At 43.6% G+C, this 10,260-nt stretch overlaps 1 long non-coding RNA gene across 1 annotated transcript; it reads right to left on the reverse strand.

The window, feature by feature from the left end:
* Positions 1-1,153: 1,153 nt before the first annotated feature.
* Positions 1,154-7,689, reverse strand: LOC140734626 (uncharacterized). The gene is made up of 3 exons (XR_012100576.1): positions 7,598-7,689; positions 6,543-6,871; positions 1,154-4,176 (listed from the first exon to the last, which is right to left on the reverse strand). It is a non-coding gene; the product is annotated as an uncharacterized lncRNA (long non-coding RNA).
* Positions 7,690-10,260: the final 2,571 nt, after the last annotated feature.

Genomic DNA, 10,260 nt, shown 5'->3' on the forward strand with positions numbered 1-10,260 from the left:
CTCCCATCAGCCTACCTTGTGGGACCTCGTCAAAGGCCTTACTAAAGACCATAGAGACAGCATCTACTGCCTTACCTTCATCTGTTCCTTTAAAAAAAACTGCTAAAGAATTGTCAGACATGACCTGAAATGCACAAAATCATGATGACTATTCCTGGTCAAGCCTCGACTACCCTCAACATCCCCCGGCCTCTATCTCTGAGCAACTCCCTGCCTTCCTCTCCCAGTTCAACCTGTCACCTTCCAGCCCTCATCTCACTCTCTTACACTGACCAGCTTCCTTCTACAATCTCAGTCCTGATGCAGGATTTTGCCCTGAAACATTGACTGTCCCGCTGTCTCCCACAGGTGCTGCCTGACCTTCTGAGCTCCTCCAGCAGTTTGTGTTTTGATGAGGATAATGAGAGGTGATCTCTTCAATGAATGGAATTCTCCCAGAGCTGAGGGAGGGTGGATGAGTTTCCCTTGATGAGAATCAGAGGTCACAATCTTAAAAATAGGATAAAAGTGATACTGGATTGCATAGAATTTTGTTTTGTATTTTTTATGTTGTTTAAACTTTCCTATGCTTGCTTGCATTTTTATATAGTCACCTGTATGTGGGTAATTGTCCAGCAAATTTTTCAGTAACTGCTTTTGCATTTTATTTTATTCTATTATTTATTTAGAAATACCGAGTCAATCAGACCCCTCCGCACTGACCAGTTACCCACCCGTTTAATCCTAGCAGGACAATTTACAACAACCAATTAACCGGCCGACCTGTACATCAGGAATGTGCGAGGAAGCCACGTGAAACCCACGTTCAGGAATGACATCAAACTTCTTACAGGTGGCGTTGGAATTGAACTCCAAACTTCGACGTCCAGATTGATAATAGAGTCATGCAAACCGCTACGATACTGAGGCATGCTATCTTTTTCTAAAAGCTTCTTCATTTTCCTGCACACCACTCAAATCTGTCTGTTTTATAGGTTAATTGTTATCACTGGAATGTTAGTACCTTTTTAGCTGGAGCTTGTTTCTGTATAAATTGTCCACAACCTCTTTGTTCTCTGTTCTTCTTTTACTTTGCTGGTTTTTATTGTAACACTTAATAAAATGGCCATTGGCAACAAGTTTAATTCAAGTTCAGGTTTATTGTCATTCAACCTCCCTAGCCAGAGGGTGGTGAACCTATGCCACAGGCGGCTGTGGAGGCCAAGCCATTGGGTATATTTAACGTGGACATTGATAGGTCCTTGATTAGTCAAGACATCAGTGGTTACGGGCAGGAAGCTGGAGAATGGGGTTGAGAGGGGTAATAAATCAGCCATGATGGAATGGCGGAGCAGACTTGATGGGCCGAGAGGCCTAATTCTGCTCCTGTGTCTTACGGTCTTCTGATCTTATCATATACATGCATGCTGCCAGACCAGGGTGCGCAACACAGTCCATTTATGGTAACTCATACACACAACACAAAAAGTAATATTACCACAAATAATAAGGTGCACTTACGACACAAATTAAAAATAAACAGTATAACACAGCACTCCTGATAACTATCTTGGACGGTTGGGTAGAAGAGAGTCCACAAAGATCCTCTCAGCACTCTTTGCTGTCCCTTGTGTACACCTTACAATTCCCGTAGTAGACGGTGTTGCAGATGGTCAGTACACTCTCAGTGGTGCCCCTGGAAAACCGTTTAAAATATAGGCGTTGCTCGCCTCAGTCATCTCAGGGAGTGGAGATATTGCTGAGCTTTCTTGACCAAAGAGGGGCCAGGTGAGATCATCCGCCATGTGCACCCCCAGAAATTTGGTGGGCCAAACTCTCTCCATGGAGAAGCTGTGCATGTGGAGTGAGGAGTGGCCATCCTGCACCTTCCTAAAGTCCACAGTCATCCCTTCGGTCTTGTCCACATTCAGAAGCAGGTTGTTGTGCTCGAAGTTCTCTACCAACAGCTCTACCACCTCTTTGTAGGCCATCTCGCCAACTCATTCTTGACTCTGGATGGCAAAGTCACCAGAATTCAACAGAAAAGATTTCTTTGCCTAGAGGGTAGTGAGAATGAGGAATTCTTTACCCAGTGTTTTGTGAAAGGTCAGGCACGGGTTATACTATATATGACAGAACTCAATTTTTCAATTTTAAGATAGTCTAAAGATAGGTGGCTAACCCAGGGAAAGGTGCAGAGGTGAGAAATTAGCCATGATTCATTAAGTGGAGGAGTAGGGATGGGCAGGGCCAAATGGCCCACTCCTGCTCCCAGCTTTGCATGTCTCATGAGGACAGGTTGAGCAAGCAAAGGAGGATAAGAGGTAACACGATGGAGGTGTATTATAGGATAAGAGGCCTAGATCGAGTGGACAGCCAGAGACTTTTTCCCAGGTTAGAAGTGGCTAATATGAGGGGACACAATTTTAAGGTGCTAGGAGGAAGTCAGCGGTGGGTTTTTAGCACTGAGAGTGGTGGATACATGGAACACATTACCATGGGTGGGGATAGAGGCAGATACATTAGGGACATTTACAGGACTCGCAGACAAGCACATGGATGACAGAAAAATGGAGGGCTGTGTGTGGGAGGGGAGGGTTGGATTGATCACAGAGTTGGTGATAAGGTTGTACTGTGCTGTACTGTTCTATGTTCTATGCTCATAATTTGTTTTTATTCGCATCACTGGGCCCAGGTACATCCATGGTGACACGAAAGATTGCTGGTGCTGGAACCCAGACCAACTCAGCGGGCTAGGCAACATCTCCAGGTGGAGGTAAACGGTCAGTTGAGGCCCTCATGTGGATTGAAGCAGAGGAGATAGTCATTCTAAAGAGATTGGATAGGGGTGGGGTAGGAGCTGGCGAGTGGAGAGGGCTTGATTAGCAGGTGGGGGAAGGAAAGGTGGAGACAGGAAGGATATGGACGTGTTTACAACTGTGCAATTCCATAAAGTGGCTTTGCTTCAAGCTGAAGTACTATTAAAGATTTAAAGACTTATTTTTAAGATTTGCTTTATTCACGTGCTCATTGAAACACTGAAACATACTTTGGAGAGGGTCCAGAGGAGGTTTACGAGAATGATTCGGGAATGAAAGACTTATCGTATGAGGAGTGTTGGATAGCTCTGGGCCTGTACTCACTGGAGAATGGGAGTGGGAGATCTCATTGAAACCTACCAAATGCTGAAAGGCCTCGATAAAGTGGATGTGGGAGATAATGCTTTCTATGGTGGGGGCAGTCTAGGACCAGAGGTCACAGCCTCAAAATTGAGGGATGTTGTTTTAAAATGGAGATGAGGAGGAATTTGTTTAGCCACAGAGTGGTGAATCTGTAGAATCCTTTGTCACAGGCCGCTGTGGAGGCCAAGTCTTTATGTATACTTAAGGCAGAGGTTGATAGATTCTTGCTTGGTCAGGACATAACGAGCTATGGGTAGAAGGCAGGAGATTAGGACTGAGATAAAATTGGATCAGCCATGATGAAATGACAGAAGAGGCTCGCTGGACCAAATGGCCTAATTCTACTCCTATTTCTAATTGTCTTATGGTCTTATACAGTGAAATGCATTGTTTGCTTCACCAACCAACAAAATCCAAGAATGTGCTGGGGGCAGCCCGCAAGTGTTGCCATGCTTCCAGCATCAGCATAGCATGCCCACAACTTACTAACCCTGACATATATATCATTTCCTTCGGAAGAAACTCACCTTCATCTCTTGGGTCTTCAGAAAGAGGTCAGTGAATCTAGGGAATTTGATGCCACAGAAAGCTACAGTGGCCAAGTAATCAGTTGTATTTAAATTCAGAGATTGATAGGTAAAGGGGTTAAGGTATATGGGGACAAGGCAGGAGAATAGGATTGAAAAAATGTCAGCCATGATTGAACAGTTTAGGAGACTTGACAGGCTGAATGGCTTAATTCTGCTCAATTTCTTTTGTTTCATGGAAAGTGGCTCAGATACCCAACCGCAGGAAAATCCTTGGAAAGCTGTTCTACAAAATTAATACTTTCCTGAGCTTGAACTTGTTGGGTTGTTCACACTCTGCTAAATAAACGTCAACAGCAGTTGAAGGTAGTTAAATTGAGAATCACTGGGGAGCCCAGTGTGTGTCCAAAGCTCTCCTGGTGAGTGAACCCACTGTGAATCAACAGCAACACGTTAAATGCTGGAGGAGCTCAGCGGTGAGGCGGCATCTGTGGAAGGAAATGGAGAGTCAACATTTTGGGTCAAGACCCTTCATCTGGACTGAAGAATAGACTAGAGCTAGGCAGTGTAAAGATGGGTTAAGAGCTGGCAGGAGATAGTAGGATTCAAAGGCAGAGGGGTGAGAGAAGGGGAGGAGTGGAAATGATGTCAGAAGCTGGGAGGTGATTGGTGGAAGTGACAAAGGGCTGAAGAAGATGGAATCTGATAGGAGACAAAGGTGGAACATCAGGCAACAGAAGGAAGGTGGGGAGGGGAATTGGTGGGAGGAGTGTGTGGGTGATAGGCAAATGGACAGGGTGGGAGAGAAGAAAGAATCAATTTCAGAATCAGAATCAGGTTTAATATCACCCATCTATGTTGTGAAATTTGTTAACTTTACGGCAGCAATGCAATGAATTACATTATAATTAAACTGAGTTACCTTGAATATATATATGTCTATTAAATAGTTAAGTTAAAATAAGTAGTGGGAAAAGGAGAAATTAAAAAAGTAGTTAGGTGGTGCTCATACATTCAATGTCCATTTAGAAATCAGATGGCAGAGGGGAAGAAGCTGTTTCTGAATCACTGAGTGTGTGCCTTCAGACTTCTGTATCTCCTTCCCGACTGTAACATTGTGAAGAGGACACGTCATGTGTGGGTGGGGATCCTTAATGACTCCTTGAAGTTGCATTGGATGCTACGGAGGCTAGTAACCATGACAGAGGTGACTAATTTTACAAGTGTCTGCAACTTACAGCTTATTCAGTAGCCCCCCTCCCCCCCACCAATACCAGCCAGACAGAATGCTCTCCTCAGTTTACTTATAGTTTTTGAGTGTTTTAGGTGACAAACCAAATCTCCTCAAACTCTTAATAAAATATAGCCACTGTGTTGCCTTCTTTGCAGCTGCATCAATATGTTGGGACCAGGTTAGATCCTCAGAGATGTTGACAGCCAGGCACTTGAAATTGCTCACTCTCTCCACTTCTGATCCCTCTATGAAGATTGGTTTGTGTTCCCTCATCTTACCCCTCCTGAAGTCCACAATTGGCTCTTTGGCCTTGCTGACAGTGAGTGCAAAGTTGTTGTGGCGACACCACTCAACTAACTGGTATATCTCGCTCCTGTAATGCCCTCTCGTCTCCATCTGAGATTCTGCCAACAGTGCTTGCACCATCCGCAAATTTACAGATGGCATTTGAGCTGTCTTAGCCATACAGTCATGGGTGTAGAGAGAGCAGAGCAGGGGGCTAAGCACACACCCCTGTGGTGGCCAATGCTGATTGGTTAGGACAGTGGGAATTATGGTATTAAATGCTGAGCTATAGTCAATAAACAGCATCCTGACATGGGTATTTGCATTGTCCAAGTGATCCAAGGCAGTATGGAGAGACAGTGAGATCCAGTCTGCTGTAAACCTATTGTGGTGATAGGCAAATTACAATATGCCCAGGTTCCTCCTGAGACAGGCATTGATTCTAGCCATGACCAACCTCTCAAAGCATTTCTTCAGCGTAGATGTGAGTGCTACTGGACGATGGTCAATGAGGCAGCTCACTCTGCTCTCCTTGGGCACCAGTATAATTGTTACCCTTTCAAAGCAGGTGGGAACTTCTGACTGTAGCAGTGAGAGATTGAAAATGTCTTTGAATATTCCTGCCAGTTGGTCGGCACAAGTTTTCAGAGCCTAACCAGGTACTTCATCGGGCCCCGCCATCTTGCGAAGGTTCACCCTCTTGAAAGAGAACCTGATGTCAGCCTCTGAAACAGAGATCACCGGGTCATCGGATGCTGTAGGGATCCTCGTGGCTGTGGTTTGATTCTCTCTTTCAAAACGAGCATAAAAGGCATTGAGTTCATCTGATAATGAAGCATCGCTGCCATTCATGATGTTGGGTTTTGCTTTGTAGGAAGCAATGGCCTGAAAGCCCTGCCAGAGTTGACGTGCATCCAAAGTCACCTCTAACCTCTCTCGGAGTTGTTTCTTGGCTCTTGAAATAGCCCTCCACATGTCATACCTGGTTTTCTTACACAGACCTGGATCGCCAGACATAATGCCACAGATCCAGCCCTCAGCAGATGATGGCTGATCCATGGCTTTTGGTTTGGGAACGTACAGCAAGTTTTCATGGGTACACACTCATCCACACCGGTTTTAATGAAATTGGTAACAACTGTGACAAACTCAACCAGGCTTGAAGATGACTCCCTGAACACAGCCCAGTCCACAAGGAGACAGGGTAATGAAGGAAGAGGGATAATGTGGGTTATGTGGGGATAAATGAGATAGGGTGACAGGGGCCAGTTTAGGGATGAAAGGGATAGGAAGGGTTTTGAGGTATATGGGCCAATGTGGGCAAATGGGACTTACTCAGGTGAGCACCTTGGTCAGCATGGGCCATTTGGGCTGAAGGTCTTGTTTCTGTGCTGCATTTCTCTGCCACTCTGTTGAGTAAAGATTTATTAGGGGTGTCCATAACAGGCCACAGATGTCAATGTGTCAGGCAGGCAGCTCCAATTCCTGTTTGTTTTGTCTTCTGAATGTATACAGGCCTGCGTATAGGTCCTCTCGGCTCCAAAGGCACAGATCTCTCACTAGACAGGCAGCCGCAGACACCTCTTCCTTCAGCAGAGGAAACTGCTTTTGGTATTCATTTCACATTCCATATAAAAACTCCAAGAGAACGAAGAGAGGGAGAGCTTGTGGGGGAAGGGAAGCAAAAGATACATAAAATCTGTTAGGTCAATCTAACCTCTTTAATGCCTCTGAACCAGAAGTAACTCCACAGGAAGTAAAGATAAACAGAATGCAATAAAAATATTATTGCCAAAGTGCTTTTATTATTGAATTAAAAGCAGACATTTTCTCTTAAGAGTTGAAGGAGATCTTTCAGTTTTAGTTTGATGACTTTACTTTAAATGCAGATCTGTCCTGACCCTTACCTCCTAACACAGTTCCACAACCTGCGGATGTATTTCTAAGGACTCTGCAACTTATGTTCCTAATACTTATTTCTTGTTTATTTATTATTATCACTATTATTAGATATTTCTCGTATTTTGAGTTTGCACAGATTGTTGTATTTTGGTTGTTAGCCATGTATGGTTTTTCATTGATTCTATTGCCTTTCTTTGGACTTACTATAAATGAATCTCAGGGTGGAAAGTGGTGTCACATACTGAATGCGCCTTGATAATAAATTTATTTTGAATTGCAAACAGTTTGCTATCAGTCGAGAGAAAGAGGTTAATGAGAAGGTCCATTTGGAAGTGCATGTGCATTCAAGTCCTGCCCTGTCTTGTTTTTTTTCTGCAGGCTCTTTCTTGCTTTATTCAATCTGGTCCAAACAATCAAAACGCACAGACGGATGCAAAACTAACATGCAGAATGGGGAGAGCGCTTGAATTCTATGATGAATTACTTACAGTTGGTTGATCAGTTTCCTGCACTCTTTAAGAGGAATATGTGAACCATCTGTTGAGAGAGTGTTTAGGCAGAAAGCCACGAGGATTTGCCCAGACTTGAATTTTTCATTGCCCTGAATTTGGCTCAGCACACCCAGTTATTTAATACACATTTCCTGCTTTGCTGGCAGCCCTTGGTATCTTATTGTTAGCTTTCCAAAGACTTTCCGTTTGAACTTTTGCACAAAATGAAGTAGAATATTATTTTCTCTCCCTCTCTGAGATTTTGCTTTTGTAATTCTGTCAAGCTGAACAGCTGGTTCCCAGACTCACCATCCCGCATGCTGGGTCTGGACTTAATTGCATTCGCCAGACGATATGCTCTCTGAATTCAATAGTGTGGGGCTGCAGCTTGTGATTCATTGCTTGCTTTATTGGTGCCTTGCTCTCAACTTAAATCAGACAGCTGTGTGGCTGGAATGCCTTCTGCCCACTAGAGCCGTGAAAGCCCTCGGTGAAAGTGACCCAATGGCAGTCAATCTCACATCTTGCCCCAGGCATTTCAGAAGAACGTGTGCAGGTAGAAAGCACTGGGAGGAGGAGCTGTGGTCCACTTGGAGAAAACGGCCCTCTCGGTGGCTTTACTCACACTTTTAAAAGCTGTGTCTCTGGCTTTCGTTGCCCCTGGCCTCTTTTAGTACAGTTGAGGGAGGAAAAAATAAACATGTTAACTAGCTATTTGGCCTTCTCTTTCCAAAATTCATTAACAGTTGCATATGTGTTCAAGGTCCCTGCAGACTACCCTGCCCTGCGTATGGCATAAAAGAGCACGGACTCTTGCAGGGGACTGAACTGGGCTCTGGGTCAGATCAGAATCAGAATCAGGCTTGTTATCACTGGCGTATGTCATGAAACTTTTGTTTTGCATTGGCAATACAGTGCAATAGATTTAAAAATTACTATCGGTTACAATAAGAAATAGTAAGTAACTAAGTAAGTAGATACTTAGAAAGAGCGCAAAAAGTGAGCGATAGGTGAGTTTGTGGGTTCATAGATTGCTCAGAAATCTGATGACGGAGGGAAAGAAACAATCTCTAAAATGCAAAGGATGTGTCTTCAGGTTCCTGTACCTGACTATCAGACTTTGAATGGTCCATGAACTGTTGGACACTACCTTAATAGTTTTCTCTCTTTTTGCAATATTAGGGCAACCCTATTACAGCTCAGGGAATGAAAGTCTGGAGTTCAATTTTGTCATCATCTCCAAGGAGTCTGTACATCCACCCTGTGGAATGTATGAGTTTACTCTGGGTCCACTGGCTTCCTCTTTTTTATTTTGTAAATATTATCATTGTAACTTACAATAATTTTATGTATTACACTTTACTGCTGCAAGACAATTAATTTAATGGCATATGTCAGTGATAATAAGACCATAAGATATAAGAGTAGAATTAGACCATCTCATCATGGCTGAACGAATTTTCCTCTCAGCCCCAATCTCCTGCCTTCTCTCCATACCTTTTCATGCCCTGACCAATCAAGAATCTATCAACCTCTTTCTTAAATATACATAGAGACAGCTTCCAAAGCTGCCTGTGTCAAAGAATCCTACAGATTCACCACCCTCTGGCTAAAGAAATTCCTCCTCATCTCCATTTTCAAAGGATTCTCCTCTATTCTGAGGCTGTCTCCTCTGGTCTTAGACCCTATTGCCATAGGAAACATCCTCTCCACATCCACTATATCAAGGCCTTTCACCATTCGATAGCTTTCAATGAGGTCACCCTCATTCTTCTGAATTCTTTTGAACACAGGCCCAGATCCATCAAAAACTCTTCATATGAAAAGCCATTCAATCCTAGAATCATTTTCGTGAACCTCCTTTGAACCCTCTCCAGTTTCAGAACATTAATTCTAAGCTAAGGGGTTCAAACCAGCTCACAATGCTCCAAGTGAGGCCTCACAGTGCTTTATAAAGTGTCAACTTTACACCCTTGCTTTCATAATCTAGTCCTCTTGAAATGAATGGAAACTTTGCATTTGCTCTTGTTACTACAAACTCAACCTGCAAATTAACCTTTTGGGAATCCATGTGCTGGATTCCCAAACCCCTTTGCACCTCAGGTTTTTAAATTTTCTCTCCATTTAGAAAATAGTCAACCCTTTCATTTCTTCTACCAAAGTATATGACCGTACATTTCCAAACACCGTATTCATTTTCTTTGCTCATTCTCATAATCTAAGTCCTTCTGTTGCCTCTCTACTTCCTCAAAACTACCTGCCCTACCATATCTTCATATGGTCTGCAAACTTTTCAACAAAGCCATCAATTCCATTATCCAAATCATTGACAAATAATGTAAAAAGAATCGGTCCCAACACAGATCCCTGTGGAACACCACAAGTCACTGGCAGCTAGTCAGAAAAGGCTCCCTTTACTCCCCCTCCTTGCTGCCTGCCGATTAGCCATTGCTTTATCTATGCTAGAATCTTTCCTGTCATACCATGGGCCTGTAGCTTGTTAAGCAGCCTCATGTGTGGCACCTTGTCAAAGGCCTTCTGAAAATCCAAGTACACAACATCCACCGATTCTCCTTTGTCTGTCCTGTTAGTTATTTTTTCAAAAAATGCCGACAGATTTGGCAGGCAAGATTTTCCCTTGAGGAAACCATGCTGACTAC

The sequence above is a fragment of the Hemitrygon akajei genome, chromosome 10, assembly GCF_048418815.1.
Source record: "Hemitrygon akajei chromosome 10, sHemAka1.3, whole genome shotgun sequence".
Classification (NCBI taxonomy): domain Eukaryota; kingdom Metazoa; phylum Chordata; class Chondrichthyes; order Myliobatiformes; family Dasyatidae; genus Hemitrygon; species Hemitrygon akajei.